Below are 16,176 nucleotides of genomic sequence, written 5' to 3'. Positions count from 1 at the left end.
GTTTGAAATTTGTAGAAAATTGTATGATAGCTTCAATGCCAGAAGACTTGTCTTTATAAAACAGGAAGAGAAAGCCAAACAGGAGACTAGGCTGAGATGCAAAACAAAGACAACATGAAAAAGGAAACGGATGAGATCTAGGACTGCCAAGATAATACAGATTCAACTGGCAGAGGCTGCAGTGAGCTGAGAACACACCACTGCCTTCCAGCCTGGACAACAGAGACAGACCTTGTCTCAAAACAAACAAACAAACAAACAACCACCATAAAAACTGTGAGACAAAAAATATTTTTAATAGATACTGGAGGGTATAAAGAAAAGAACTACTGATGTGGCTACAGAGGTCAAACCTAAGAAGCTTTACTAGAATGCAAAGATACTGACAGAAGATGACAAACATGGAAAATGGAGATCTTAAAAAACTACACATCCTCAAGGTACCAGAATACAAAGAAAAACCAAAGGCACAAATTTTAAAAATTTGAAAGAGCTGAAACAAAACTGACATATTATTATTATGTAGTGCTGAATCCTTTTTAAAATATCTGTATAATACTTTCTCAATTACTCAGAGATACTAGAAGGCAAGGCAACAATATTTTCTCTTATCCAACATCCTTAACAAACTAATTTGGCAAATTAACCAACACTCTCCATTCTCTCCAATAAATTACTGAACATTCACCATTAGTTAAGCTTACTTTTTATCAGACCAGTACATTTATGTTCCCATCAACTTACCAAGAATTAGTTATATTTGTTATCATAATTTACAGTTTATAACACATAGTTCGTGATAAAATAACATTAAGTTTAAATACTACATAAATCAGTAAAACTGTAAATATGAAGAGTTGATTCTTTAAAAATGAAGCTGAATTTTAGAAAGACTCAACAGCTAATTACAAAAAAACTGTTAAATCAGGTATAGGTGAATCAACTGTAAAAGGAGGAAAAATCACACGTCTCTAGATGGATCATATACTCAGACTGCTTTACATCTATATGGTTTTGTTTGTTTGTTTTCTGGGTTTTTCTGTTTTTGAGATGGGGTCTCACTCTGTTACCCAGACTGGAAAGCAGTGGCATGATCACTTCTCACTGTAGCCTCGACCTCCCGGGCTCAAGCAATCCTCCCACCTCAGCCTTTTGAGTAGCTGGAACTACCAGTGTGTTTGCTATCATGTCTGCCTAATTTTTTGTTTGTTTGTTTGTTTGTTTGGAGAGACAGGGTTTCCTCATGTTGCCTAGGCTGGTCTCAAACTCCTGGGCTCAAGTGACCCACCCACCTTGGCCTCCCAAAGGGTTGGGAATACAGGCATGAGCCATGGTGCCTGGCCTCTTATGTTTTCTTAAAACAAAATAAATATTTAAGGTAGGATGTATCATTTTTATTCCCCTTACATTAATAACTTTTTAAAATTTAATAAATACTACCTCCCAATCACATTAAATAAGAGAGCTTCTTTGTACACCAAAATAGACATAATACATGTGGATTATGAGAGATTTTTACAATAACTGATAATGTATTTGGAACACTTATTATATGCTAGGCATTGTCCTAAACATATTACCTCATTTAAACCTCATTTTAAAACCCTATGAATTAGACACTATTTCCCAATTTTACAGAGAAGTGAGGCTGAGAGAGTGGAACTGAGACTCACACTCAGGTCTAAATCCCAAGCTCATAGTCTCAGCTATTCACTACCTTTATTTTATCTTTTCTATACTTTTAAGTTTTTTCAATACACATTATAAGCACAGTCGGTTAACGTATAAGGTTTGTTAACTTAGTTCAACTGTTGACGACTCTTCAAGGCCTTCTGGAAATACCATCCTCACTCTGGTACATAGCGGGTACTCAATGAATTAAATAGCATAATATAAATGTCAAAGAATGTTTTCATACTGATTGATGAAAGATATATTACAAATCCAATTTTCTCATTGCCCTGATAAAGCAAGAAAAGCAGCATGTTAGGAGCACATATTCTAGAGCCATGCTGCCTGAGTTCAAGTCCTAGCTCCACCAGAGACAAGATGTGGGAACCTAAACAAGTTGCTTATTGTCCCTGTGCTTCAGTTTCCTCATCTGCACTACGGATATAATAACAGTAACTAATTCACTGGGTTGTTGTAGGGATTAAATGAATTAAAATCTTACAAGTATACTGAAATCAGTGCCTAGAACATAGAAAATTACATTTAACTAAAGTAAAACCAGTATCATGTGGGAGAAAAAAAGAAACAAAGGAAACTCAACCAGCAAATTCAAAACAAAACTTCTGTAAATCATCAACGATTTTGGGAGGCATCACCTTTTAAGTAATATTACAGCACTGCAAAAGGAGATCCCTGCTGTCTGCACTGTGCTAGGCACCAGAGTACCAACCAATAAAACGCTGCCTCTGTTCTTGATGAACTAACTTACTACTGAAGGACACAGCGATTATTATAGTGCAGTGTGGCAAGTACAATGGTAGAGGCAAGTGTGCACGGAGTGCTCTAGGAACATTCTCAGTGACAATAAAGGGACCTAATTTGAGAATGATACAAAGAATACTGATAAAATATATTCAACTATTCTTTTGTCATTATTAACTATTAAAGTCTGCACTAAATCACTAACCACACAAATGGAAAAAATTCCAAAGTTTATAAACCTCATAGTGCTTTTTAAGTTTATGGTACTAGGAATCTCAAACAAATAACTGTTGAGCACTTGTAAGAAAAGCAGTATGCTAGTGACAGGGGGAATCTAAAGATGCTATCCCTATCCTCCTATCAGTTGGGAAGGCAAGGCATAAACAACAACAACAAATTAAGAGTTAGGACCTAATCTTAACTCTTTAACCTAAGAGTTAAGTAATAATAAAGGCAGCAATACAAAAGATACTACAAAGCAACTATGTGATTAACTACCAAGAGAAATATAGTCAACCAATGTTCCAAATAAATCCCAGGAATATCCAAGACAAAGACAAAATTAACATTTCAAATTTGTTAAGTGTGTGTAGATATAGAGATATATATATATATACACACATCTCACACAACACTTTGAGAATAAGAGGAAAGGTTTTTTTAAGTTCAATTTTGTATTACAATATATTTGATTTACTTATAACTGGCTTCATAAAAATGAGGTTCACTTCTAAATGTAACAAACATACCTCATTAACAGAAATTGTTTACTTATAAATGTTTACTAAAGTGCATACAACAAAAGTTGTATTACTAAAGCAATCACTATGAAATAAGAACATGCAGTAAAGTTTAAAAATTTATCATTCTTTTTTTCCTGATTTTTGATACAGGGTCTTGCTATGTTGCCCAGGATGCCCTCCAACTCCTGGGCTCAAGGGATTCTCCTGCCTCAACCTCCTGAGTAGCTGAGGCATGCACCACACAGCCCAGCTCAAAAATTTTAATTCTTGAACTTCATATAATGGTAAGAATAATCTGATTCTCAATCCAGTGCTCCTCCCATTACATCGGAAAAGAGACAATTTCTCAAAACATATTTTAGTAGATCGACCCTTCCTTTATATTGTATTTCTGGCTATTCTTGTGCAGTAGATGTTGTCTAAGAAAAATTTAAATGCACTTCTTAAGAGTATGGAAGACCAGCATTGAGTTATTCCCATTTTTTTCAAGACGGGTTTCTTATAAAATTCGTAACAAAGGATACTTTGAATTCTTTGTTAAAATCTTTAAAATCCACAAAATCAGATTCTGATTAACCTAGCTGGATATTTTTTAGTTCCTGTGATTTGTTTCCATCTATAGACCAACAAACATTTATTAACACTGAAATTTAAAAGTTAGCCTGACAAGGATCTGCAAAAGATACCACAACTAGAGAACAGGCTAGCAATACAGTGCTAATTTATCATGCCACAGATTACTTGCTGACTGCAGTGATACCTCACCTTACTCCTCTCAACCAAGCAATCAAACTTAGTATCACAAATAATGGGACTGCACAGTGTACATCTCCTAATGGGAGGCATATAAAATATATTAAATCACTTATTAGGTATTCTTGCCCAAAATGTTTAAATTAAAACTAATCGACCCTTTAAACCTAGTTTACACTTAACAACTAGTATAGAGAGAATACAGGAACAAGTTGAACAATGCTATAAGGGGGGAAAAAATCTGACAAATCGAGAATATGAGTCACTTTATAAGACAACTGTCTTGATCTCTTAAAAAAACTAATTGTCATTTTTAAAGGGGGTAAGAGGTGAGACTACTCTAGATTAGAAGAGATCAAAAAGACTTAACAACAAATGCAATGAATAAACTTTGATGGACTCCTGATTTGGTGGGGATGGGTGCACAAACCACAAATTACAATTCAGTACGAATGAGATGTAAATATGGATATATATTAGAGTATATTAAAGAATTATCACACCTAAACACCTAAGAAAAGTAACAATAATGGTATTTTGGCTATGTAAAAAAATGTCCTTAACTTTAAGGGAGGCATGTGACATATTGAGGGGTAAAATGTCATAATGTCCATAGCTTAGTTTCAAACAGTTCAGTTAGAAATAATATACAAATATATCTCATTTTATTGAGCTTCATTTTATTCTGCTTCATAGTTATTTTTTTAAATATCTGGAAATGTTTATTTCTCCTTTATTTTTTAAATATATAGTTCCAGGGTCTAGAATTCTAGTTTGATAGTTTTTTTCTTTCAGTAGAAGCATACCTTGTTTTATTTCACTTTTCATTGTGCTTCACAGATAATAATGTGCTTTCTTGCAAATTGAAAGTTTGTGACACCCTGCATCATCCAAGTCTATTGGTACCATTTTTCAAACAGCACTCTGTGCTCACTTTGTGTATCTGTACCATACTTTGGTAAGTCTTGCAATATTTCAGCCTTTTTCATTGTTATTATATCTGCTACAGTGATCTGTGATCAGTGATTTGTGATGTTACTATTGTAATTGCTTTGGGGCGCCACAAATCATGTCAATGTAAGACAATGAACTGAATAAATGTTGGGTGTGTTCTGACTGCTCCACCATCCAGTCCTCATCCCCCTCTCTTTCCCTCTCCTTGGGTCTCCGTATTTCCTGAAACACAATCATTATTAAATGAAATTAGGCCAATACCTTACAGTGGCCTCTAAGTGTTCAAGTGAAAGGAAGACTCACACAACTCCCACTTTAAATCAAAAGCGAGAAATGATTAAGATTAGTAGGGAAGGCACGTCAAATGACAGGAAAGCAAAACAGCCTTATTAGCTGACACACACAGTTTTACTAGTCTGGATAGATCAAACTAACCACATTTCCTTATACCAAAGTCCAATCTAGAGCAAGGCCTTAACTCTCTCCAATTCTATGAAAGCTGAGGGAAGTGAGCAAACTGCAGAAGAAAAGTCGGATGCTAGCAGAGGACAGCTCAGGAAGTTAAAGAAAGCCACCTCCATAACATAAAAGTGCATGGTGAAGCAGCAAGTGCTAATGTGGAAGGTGCAGCAAGTTACCCAGAAGATCTAGCTGATGAAGGTGTCTACACTCAACATCAGGTTTTCAGTGGCAACGAAACAGCCTTCTATTGGAAGAAGATGGCATGTGGGACTTTCACAGCTAGAGAAGAGAAATCAACGCCTGGCTTCAAAGCTTCAAAAGATGGCCTGATTGTCTTAAGGGTAATGCAGCTGATGACTTTAAGCTGAACTCAGTGCTCATTTACCAATCTGAAAGTCTTAGGGTCTTTAAAAACTATGCCAAATCTACTCTGCCTGTACTGTGGCAATCAAACAAAACCTGGATGACTGACAGTATATCTGTTTATAGCATGCTTTAATGAATATTTTAAGCCCACTGTTGAGACCTACTGCTCAGAAATAAGGATTCCTTTTGCTTACTGACAGTGCATCTAGTCACCCAAGAGCTCTGATGATGTACAAGACTAATGTTGTCTCCACGCCTTCTAACACAACATTCATACTGCAGTCCATGGATGAAGGAGTCACTTCAACTTTCAAGTCTTTGTGTACAAACATGTATCTTAAAGTCCTAAGAACAGTGACATTCCAACAGCCACCCCAGCACACCCACTGTTCTGTTAAAAAATTATATCCGGCTGCGTACAGTATCTCACACCTGTAATCCCAGCACTTTGGGAGGCCGAGGTGGGCAGATCATCTGAGGTCAGGAGTTCAAGACCAGCCTGACCAACATGGTGAAACCCCCATCTCTACTAAAAATACAAAATTAGCTGGGCGTGGTGGCGCATGCCTGTAATTCCAGCTACTCATGAGGCTGAGGAGAACCCAGGAGGCGGAGGTTGCAATGGGCTGAGATTGTGCAATTGCACTCTAGCCTGGGTGACAGAGTGAAACTTCGTCTCAAAAAAGAAAAAAAGAAAAATTATTTCCATTTGTATTTGTATACATTTATTGAGTGCAAGTATAATTTTGTTACATGCATAGATTGTGTAGTGGTGAAGTTAGGGCTTTTAGGGTATCCGTCAGCCAAATAAAGTACATTACACCCATTAAGTAATTTCTCATCATCCACTCACTCCCACCCCACAACTTTTCTGAGTCCCAATTATCTATCATTCCACACTCTATGTCCATGCATACACATCATTTAGCTCCCACTTAGAAGTGAGAATATGAGGTATTTATTTTCCTGTGTCTGATTTGTTTCACATAAGATAATGTCCTCCAGTTCCATCTGTGTTGCTACAAAAGACATGACTGTATTCTTTTTCATGGCTGAATAGTATTCCATTGTGTATATATACCACATTTACTTTATCCAGTCATCTGCCGATAGACAATTAGGTTGATTCCATATCTTTGCTACTGTGAATAGTGCTGTGATAAACACAGAACTGCAGGTATCTTTTCGATATAATGATTTCTTTGGCTTTGAGCAGATACCTAGTACTAGGATTGCTGGATGGAATGGTAGTTTTATCTTCAGTTCTTTGAGAACTCACCACACTGTTTTCCCTAGAGGCTAAACTAATTTACATTCCCACCACCAGTGTATTATAGTTCCTTTTTCTCTGCATCCTTGCCAACATCTGTTTTGGTTTTTTTTTTTTTTTTGTCTTTTTAATAGTAGTCATTCCAATTGGAGTAAGATGATATCTCCGTGTGATTTTAAGTCACATTTCTCTGATTAATAATGTTGAGCATTTTTTCAAGTGCCTACCGGCCATTTGTATTTCTTTTGAAAAACGTCTATTCATGTCCTTTGCTCATGTTTTAATGGGATTATTTACCATTATTTTTTTAATTGTCTGAGTTCTTTGTAAATTCTGGACGTTAGTTCCCATTGGATGTATAGTCTGCAAATATTTTCTCCCACTCTGCAGGCTGTCTACTTACTCTGTTCTTTCTTTCACTGTGCAGAAGCTTTTTAGTTCAACTAAGTCCCGTTTGTCTATTTTTGTTTTTGTTGCCTGTGCTTTTGAGGTTTTAGTCACAAATTTTTTGCCTAGACCAATGGCCAGAAGTTTTCCCTAGGCTTTCTTTCAGTAGTTTGATAACTTCACATCTTACATTTAAGTCCTGAATCCATCTGGAGTTGATTTTTGAGACGAAAGGGTTCTGTTTCATTATTCTACATGTGGCGATCGATTTTCCCAGCACCATAATTGAAGGAAGGCATCCTTTCCCCAGTCTGTGTTCTTGTCAACTTTGTCAAAGATCAGTTAACTGTAAATATGTGGCTTTATTTCTAGGTTCTCCATTCCGTTCCACCGATGGATGTGGCTGTTTTTCTATCAGTACCATGCTGTTTTGGTTATTACAGGCTTGCAGTATAAGTTGATGTCAGGTAATGTGGTGCCTACAGCTTTGTTCCTTTTGCTTAGGATTGCTTTGGGTATTCGGGCTTTTTGGTTTCACATGAATTTTAGAATTGTTTTTGCTAGTTCTGTGAAGAATGTTTGTTTTGTTTTGTTTTGTTTTTGAGACAGAGACTCACTCCATTGCCCAGGATGAAGTGCAGCAGCACGACTTTGGCTTACTGCAGCCTCCATCTCTTGGGTTCAAGCAATTCTCCTGCCTCAGCCTCCCAAGTAGCTGGGACTACTGCCACCACATCCCACTAATTTTTGTATTTTTAGTACAGACAGGGTTTCACCATGTTGGCCAGGCTGGTCTCGAACTCCTGACCTCAGGTGATCCACCTGCCTTTGCCTCCCAAAGTGCTGGCATTACAGGCATGAGCCACTCCACCCAACTGACATTGGTATTTTGACAGGGATTGCCTTCAATCTGTAGATTGCTTTGGGTAGTGTATTAGGCTATTCTTGCACTGCTCTAAAGAAATACCTCGGGCTGGGTAATTTACAAAGAACAGAGGTTTAATTGGCTCACAGTTCTGCAGGCTGTACAGGAAGCATGATGCTGGCACCTGCTCATGACGTAAGGCAAAGCAGGAGCAAGGACATCACTTGGCAAGAGCAGGAGCAAGAGAGAGAGTGGAGAGATGTCACACATTTTTAAACAACCAGATCTCACATGAACTTGCTCATCATCAAGGGGATGGTGCTAAGCCATTCAGGAGGGACCCACCCCCATGATCCAGTCCCCTCCCACCAGGCCCCACTTCCAACACTGGCGATTGCATTTCAATATGAGATTTGGAGGAGACAAACAACCCATATCAGGTTGTATGGTCATTTTGACAAAACTGATTCTTCCAATCAATGAGCATGGGATGTTTTTCCATTTGTCTGTGTCATCTACAATTTCTTACATCAGGGCTTTGTAGTTCTTATAGAGATCTGTCACCTCCTTGGTTAAATACATTTCTAGGTGGATTTTTTCTTTTTTTGAAGATAGCTTTCTTGATTTGGTTTTCAGTTGGATCATTATTGGTGTATGGAAATGCTCCTCATTTTTGTACATTGATTTTGTATTGACACTTTACTGGATTATTTGTCAAATTTAAGAGGTTTTTGGTGGCATCTTTAGGTTTTTCTAAAAATAAGAGAGATCATGTCATCAGGGAATAGGGTATTTTGACTTTTCCAATTTGGATGCTTCCATCAAGTCTCATTAATTTAAGAAATACAGCCAGGCACAATGGCTCATGCCTGTAATCTCAACATTTTGGGAGGCCCAGGTGGCAGGACCATCTGAGGCCAAGACTTTGCAACCAGCCTGGGCAATACAGTGAGATGTTAACTCTAAAAATAAAAATAAAAAATTAGGCTAGCCTGAGCCAGGCTCAGATGTTCTTTCAGCATTTCTTGGCAACGAATAATTTTTAATTAAGGTGTATACATTGCTTTTTTACAATGTCATTGCACACTTAACGACTACAGTATATTGTAAACATAACTTTATATGCACTGTGAAACTAAAAAAAGAAAAACAAAAGAAATACATTTTGTAAGGCTGTAACTACCATAGACAGTGATCAGATTCTTCTGATAGATCTGAGCAAAGTAAATTGAAAACCTTCTGGAAAGGATGCATCATTCTAGATGCCATTAAGAAAACTGATGATTCATGGGAGGACGTCAAAATACCAACATTAACAGGAATGTGGAAGAAGCTGATTCTAGCCCTCATGGATGACTTTGAGGGGTTCAAGACTTCAGTGGAGGAACTAACTGCAGATGTGATAGAAACAGCAAGAGAACTACAATTAGAAGTGGAGCTAAAACTTGAATGGATGAAAAGCTGCTTCTTATGGATGAGGAAACGAAGTGGCTTTTTTTTTTTTTTTTTTTTTTTGAGACAGGGTCTTGCTCTGTTGCACAGGCTGGTGTGCAGTGTCACAGCTCACTGCAGCCCTGACCTCCCCGACTCCAGCAATCCTCCTGCTTCAGCTTCCCAAATCACCACGCCCGGCCAACCTTTATATTTTTTTTTAATGAGATTTTGCCACGTTGCCGACGCTGTTCTTGAATTCCTTGGTGCAAGCAATCCTCCTGCTTCAGCCTCCCAAACTGCTGGGATTATAAGCGTGATCCCGTTACACCTGGACAGAAAGTGGCTTCTTGAGACGGAATCTACTCCTAGTGAAGATGACGTGAATATTATTGAAGTGGCAACAAAGGACTCAGAATATTACAAAAACTTAGTTGATAAAGCAATGATAAGCAACTTAGATAATAGTTGATAAGCAATTAGTTGATAAAGGGTTTGAAACAACTGACTCCAATTTTGAAAAATGTACTATGGTGAGCAAAATGTTATCAAATAGTATCACATGCTAAAGTGAAATCTTTCATGAAAGGAAGAGTCCATCGATGCGGCAAACTTCACTAATGTCTTATTTTAAGAAATTGCCTCAGCCATCCCAAACTTCACCAACCAACCCTTATCAACTACCCTTACTCGTCAGCAGCCATCAACATGGAGGCAAGACCCTCCACCGGCAAAAAGATTACAACTCTCTAAAGGCTCAAATGTTCTTTAGCAATTTTTAGCAATAAATAATTTTTAAATTAAGGTATATACATTTTTTAGACATAATGCCATTGCACACAATAGACTACAATATATTGCAAACATAACTTTATATGCACTGTGAAACTAAAAAATTTATGTGACTCACTTATTTCGCTTTATTGTAGTGGTCTAGAACCAAAGCCACAATCTCTAAGGTATGGCTGTACATGTATTTATAGATAAAGCAAATATGGCAAGATACCAACAAACGTTTTATCTACAGGATCATGATACAAGTGGTTTACTACTACCAGATTTTCTGCATACTCGAAATTGTCTGATAATAAAAAGTGGGAGGTGGGGGGAAACAGCTCCAATTCTATAGGGAAAGAGAAAATCAACCTGAAACCAACGCTGTAAGAAATGCAGAGTATCAAACATGACTTTATTTTAATACAGCACCTATTAGTTTACCCCTTTGGTACCAATAAAGTAAATGAGAAACAAAAGCTCCACCTAAAACATTGCTTAAAAGATTCAATCTCTAATGCAATCCAATTATTTAAGATAAGTCTTTAACAGCTAGTTTCTCAAAACAGGCACATGGATAACCATTCTATAATGATACCAGATACAACATAATTCAATAAGATTCAACATGTTTATATTTTAACCAAACAACAAATCAATCTGTAAACCATCCACGTTAACTTTGTAATTTCACCTTTTCTCCACAGAGATTGCAAGATCACAAATTTTCTTCAACTTGATAATATACTAGGAAAATTACGGACTAGTATAATTGGGCATCAATAGATTTGTTAAACATTTGCAATTATGCACAAAGCTTCAATTACTCAAGGAAATGTATCGACTTTTTTTCAGTACAGAGCTCTGGCTCCTTATTTTTTCCTCTCACCATAGTTTAAAAAAATACAAAACTCATGCTAAAATGAGAATTTTCAGTTAGCTTATAAACACTGATTAGTAGCACTCCATACAAATGAAAAAAGAATCACACCATCAAACTTTCTACGATATTAAAATTTGACATCAAACTAAAAAACATTGCATAAGACAACTAACAAATCACTAAATTGCCACATAATCCAGCAACAAATTTTGCAACAAGGAAATCTCAAGCAAATAACCCAACTGTGAGTTCCCTTTGGGCATCAAGGTCAAACTAAAAAGTAAATTTGTAACTTTTCAAGATCTATGCTGTTTTACCAAATGTATTTCTTTTTTGTAAGAGAGTAACTTTTTCTGTCCAGTACTAGTACGCAAAAAGTAAAGGTATCTGAAGCCGAAGCCATCCTTTAAATTTTTTTTTTTAAGCCAAGAAAATGGTTTGGCAAAAGACATCGAAGATCTTACTTAAGGAAAACTAAACTGCGTCTATGTGTTTAGAATTTGTCCCATTAAAGAAACTGCCCAGTTAGTCTCATTTTCTCAACGTATTTATTTTTGCAAGAAATACTGTCTTCGACCCAAGCCTTTCTGGATTACTAGCTTCATGACCTTGGACAAATGCCTTAATCTCTCTGGGCCTCAAGTTTTCATCTGTAAAATGGGGCGATATACCCACTTCACTGGGCTGGGAAGATGAAGAGAAATAAGACATAACAACTGCCGGGCGCAGACTAAGGGCACCGTAAGTGCTACCTAAATATTCCGTGAAAAGGGGGAAACAACATTACATCAAAAGATTACCACACTGTGACAGTGCAAAGACAAGCACTTTTTCGTTCACTGCATGTACCATTTCTGCTTCATCGCAAGACCAGCTGCAACCTTCCTTCTAAAATCTCTGCAGGGTACGTGTCTGACAGCTAACAGCGCAGCAGCCTATTTCGCGCTGACCTGGGTTTCAGGACGGGATGTAGGGGGCCCAAGGTCCGCCCTCCCTCAGTTAGGCCATCACCCAGCGAAATCTCCGCCCCTGGAGCGGCGCTTAGGCCGCCGCCAGCCCCCTCCCGGCGCCCAGCCCGCAGCCCCCCACACACGCGCGCGCGCACACACACACACACACACACACACACAAACACACACACACACACAAGCGCACACGCGCGCGCACGCACACACGCACGTACCGGCAGCTCCGCAGGGACGTAGAGAGCCGCAGGCCCAAGGAGGGGCCGCCCCCGCCGAGCCCGCCCCTCCGCCCCGGCGCGGCCTGTCACCGCGGCCCCCGGTCGGGGGCGGCCGCGGGGCCCCCGGGGGCCGGAGGGGCGCGCGAGGAGTCGGGCGCGGGCCTCGGGGCCAGGCCCGTCCCTCTTTCACATGAAGCCTGGGCCGGGCGGGGTGGCGGGCGCGTCAATCCTCGCGGCCGGCCGGGTCCTCCTGGCGCTCCTCGGTGCTTCTGGCCGCTGCAACCCCGAGGCCCGCGGGGAGTCGGGCAGGAAAGGGGGAAGCCGCGGGCCCGCGTCGCCAGAGACCGGAGAAGAGGCGGGAGTGGCGACTCCGCGGACAGGGGAGCCGAGCTTCCTGGTCGTAGTCTTCGTCGCCGCCGCGGGTCGTGCAATCCCCGAACGCTGCGCCCACCCGCCGCGGCACCCTCGTCAGGCGCCGCCGCTGAGGGCAGGCAGCCCGGCCGCCACTACACACGGACTCGTGACGTCGGGCGTAGCGCGGCGCACGTCACGGCCGCTCGCTCGTGCGCGCGCACCCCTCCGCCCGCCGGTAGCGGAACCCGTCGCGGGCGCGCGCCCGGCTCTGGGGAGTGGGTCGGCGCCTGCGCAGAGGCCCGCCACGCCCACACACACGCCCGGCCCCCACCGGCCTGACGGCGCGGGGATTCCCAGTCCTGGCTCCGCCCCGGCCTCGGCCCCGCCCCATGGCCTCGGGCAGCCTGCGCTGTTCCGTGTGCGCGGCGCATACGCACCTGGGTTGTCTCGATCCCAGACATCCGAGTAGATCCCGTGAAAGGTCTCCCACGTGGGTTGCGGACGGGGCCCAAGGGTAGCAGAGCTAGCAGAGGCAGTGACGGACTGAGTCTGTGGCAGGTCGTTTGCAAAGAGAAAAGCCATCTGCCTCTTAATTTATGGCTCAAGTTTCAGAATTTTATTCCCAAGGGACTTTAGAAATTACTTCAGGCTTGCCACCTAACCTTAAACCACCCCCTTGGAGACCGGCTAAGTGTTATTTGTGTTTTCTGTTTAGTTTTTATCACCATCGATACTTGGTTGTAACAATGGTGTACATTGGTTGGCCCAGCAAGTATTACTTCTCCAGCTTAACAGATGTGGAAACTTCAGCCCAGAGACATGAGTTGACACCCCACCCCCAAAGCTAGAGTCTAAAACCCTTTCCTTCGCTCCTCATCGCCCACAGGATAAAATGCAAATTAATCAGACTAGCGGTGAGGCCCTCCGTGGTGTGCCTAACCGGCATCCCGAGGTTTTCACCCTACTTTGATCCAGAAAGCATCTTTCCGCCCCCTCTCTTCTCCCTTCCTTAAATACCCCTTACAACTTCCTGTACCATTCCTCCCTGTTTAGCTTCTACTTGGTTTCTTGGTACATGCTGGATCCACCCCTTTCATGCATATTCCAGACCATATTTCCACTGCAGCATTTGAGATGAGAGAAATGGGAATGGGACTCACCGACCCAGAGGTAAGGAGCTATCCCAACTTGGGTTGATGGTCAAGGGAGCTGGCACTTGTGCGGCAGAGACTGAGGGAGAAACTTGTGCAGTGTCAAACTATCTCTGGGTTTCCTCCAGGAATCTTTATTACAGATTCATTAACAGAGGTGTCAAAGGCACAGGAACAAGGATGTGCACCTCAGAAACACAGAGCTCAGTGGAAAATCAGTTTGCTTCTATTTGTTTAAAAAATGGAGGACTTTTATGCATAAATCTAAGACCTTCTTGAATCTAACATTCAAAGATCTGTATGCCACAGAAAGGAGGGTCTCAGAATGCCTGAGGATAGTATTTAAATCTGAGACATCGATATTGTTCGCCACAGTTATAGGGTCACCACAAACCAAGCATTCAATAAAAACGTGTTTGTTTACTAAGTAATCCAGAGATAAATTTTTTCCCTTCATAGTTCTGCTCATTTCTCCACTTCCTTCCCTCATTTACCACCCTTGGGGACTTCGTTCACCTCTGGGTTCCTCAGAAACATCCCATGCGTATAGTTATAATAGCTATTCTTTCTTTTTTGCCATTCTCTTTTATATTGGTGACTTTTCCTCTTGCTTAGATGTTAAATCTCTGACATCTTTGGTTGTTTTAGTATATATGATTACAAATTAGTGATCTTGGGATTTTTTTCTTGATGAAACCATCATTCAATGAATATTTTTTCACCTTCCTACTCTGTACCTGAGATTACAGTGATAAAATTATATAGTCCCCACTGCCCAGGAACTCAGAATCCTGTGAGGAAGGCAGACAGGTAAATGGAAAATGATAACACACTGTGACCTGCATCATGGTGCATCAGGTGCCACAGCGGCAAGAGGAAAATGTCACAGGTGTGCCTGGGGAAGTGAGAGATGACTTCAGAGAGGAGATGTGGCGTGTTCCTTTTCTGTTGCTGCATAACAACAAACCGCCACAGACTTAGTGACTTAAAACAGTGTCAGTTTATTAGCTCCCAGTTATATGGATCAGAAGTTTGCACAGGGGCAAGGTTGAGTTCTCTACTCAGGGTATATTGCAAGGCTGAAATCAAAGTATCAGCTGGGCTGACTTCTTGCAAAGATCTTCCAAGCTCGTTCTTCTTTTAGGCACAATTCAGTTTTCTGTGGTTGTAGGATTGACATCCCCATTTCCTGAGCCTGCCTACAGTTCCGGAGGTCACCTGCATTCCTTCCATCCTTCCACATGACCCCTTCCATCCTGAAAGCCAGCGACAGAGACCTTCTTGCGTGCCAAACATCCTCCTACATCAGATCTCTGTCTAACTTCCTCTTTTGCTCCCAGCCAGAGAAAACTCTCTGCTTTTATTTTTATTTTATTTTATTTATTTTATTTTTTTGAGATAGGGTCTCACTCTGTCGCCCAGGCTGGAGTGCAGTGGTGCAATCTCGGCTCACTGCAATCTCCATCTCCCAGGTTCAAGAAATTCTCCTGCCTCAGCCTCCTGAGTAGCTGGGATTACAGGCGTGCGCCACCACGCCGGCTAAGTTTTGTATTTTTAGTAGAGATGAGTTTTCACCATGTCGGTCATGCTGGTCTCGAACCCCTGACCTCGTGATCCACCCACCTTGGCCTCCCAAAGTGCTGGGATTACAGGCGTGAGCCACCGCGCCCAGCTTTGAAAGAGTGCATGTGATTAGATCAGGCACACTGACAATCTGTTCTTAACATCAACATTGTCACATAACATAGCCTGATCATAGGTGTATAATTCGTTATATTCACAGTACTGAGGGTTATGCAGGCTATGTACACCAGCCGTCACGGATCTGCAGGGACATCTTAGAATCTTGCTGGCCACATATCGTGCCATGGCTGGTAACTGAAACTTGAATGGGGGTAGTTAATTGCTGGAAGAAATAAGGATGGAGGAGTCTGCATTCCAGGCAGAGGGAATCCTGTGTGTCCAAGCTTGGAATTATGAGGGAACATGCCCTGCCTAGGAATGGCAAGAGTTGCTGGCCACTGGGTTTTGGGAGAAATGCAGGCAGGAGTGAAGCTAGAGAAGGAAGAGAGCTGCCAGGAGATTGGGAAGGAAGGATAGTAGAGCGGGCCAAACTGCTAGGAAGGGAGATAAAGGTCTAAAGGTCTGAACCACAGCTGTGGCCATG

The 16,176-nt window shown here is 41.1% G+C and overlaps 1 protein-coding gene and 1 long non-coding RNA gene across 2 annotated transcripts in view; one reads left to right on the top strand and one right to left on the bottom strand.

Moving 5' to 3' along the window:
• Positions 1-12,643, bottom strand: part of LOC105492428 (mitogen-activated protein kinase kinase kinase 2) — an 88,692-nt gene extending 76,049 nt beyond the window's left edge. Inside the window, exon 1 of the mRNA XM_011759518.2 lies at positions 12,505-12,643. The gene's annotated coding sequence lies outside the window, so the exon portion shown is untranslated. The remainder of the gene's footprint in view (positions 1-12,504) is intronic.
• Positions 3,259-14,853, top strand: LOC139357058 (uncharacterized). Its single transcript, XR_011609660.1, has 4 exons — positions 3,259-3,460; positions 4,770-4,887; positions 13,912-14,028; positions 14,138-14,853. It is a non-coding gene; the product is annotated as an uncharacterized lncRNA (long non-coding RNA).
• Positions 14,854-16,176: the final 1,323 nt, after the last annotated feature.

This window comes from Macaca nemestrina, chromosome 11 (assembly GCF_043159975.1).
Source record: "Macaca nemestrina isolate mMacNem1 chromosome 11, mMacNem.hap1, whole genome shotgun sequence".
Lineage (NCBI taxonomy): Eukaryota > Metazoa > Chordata > Mammalia > Primates > Cercopithecidae > Macaca > Macaca nemestrina.
This window is presented reverse-complemented; position numbering and strand designations above follow the sequence as displayed.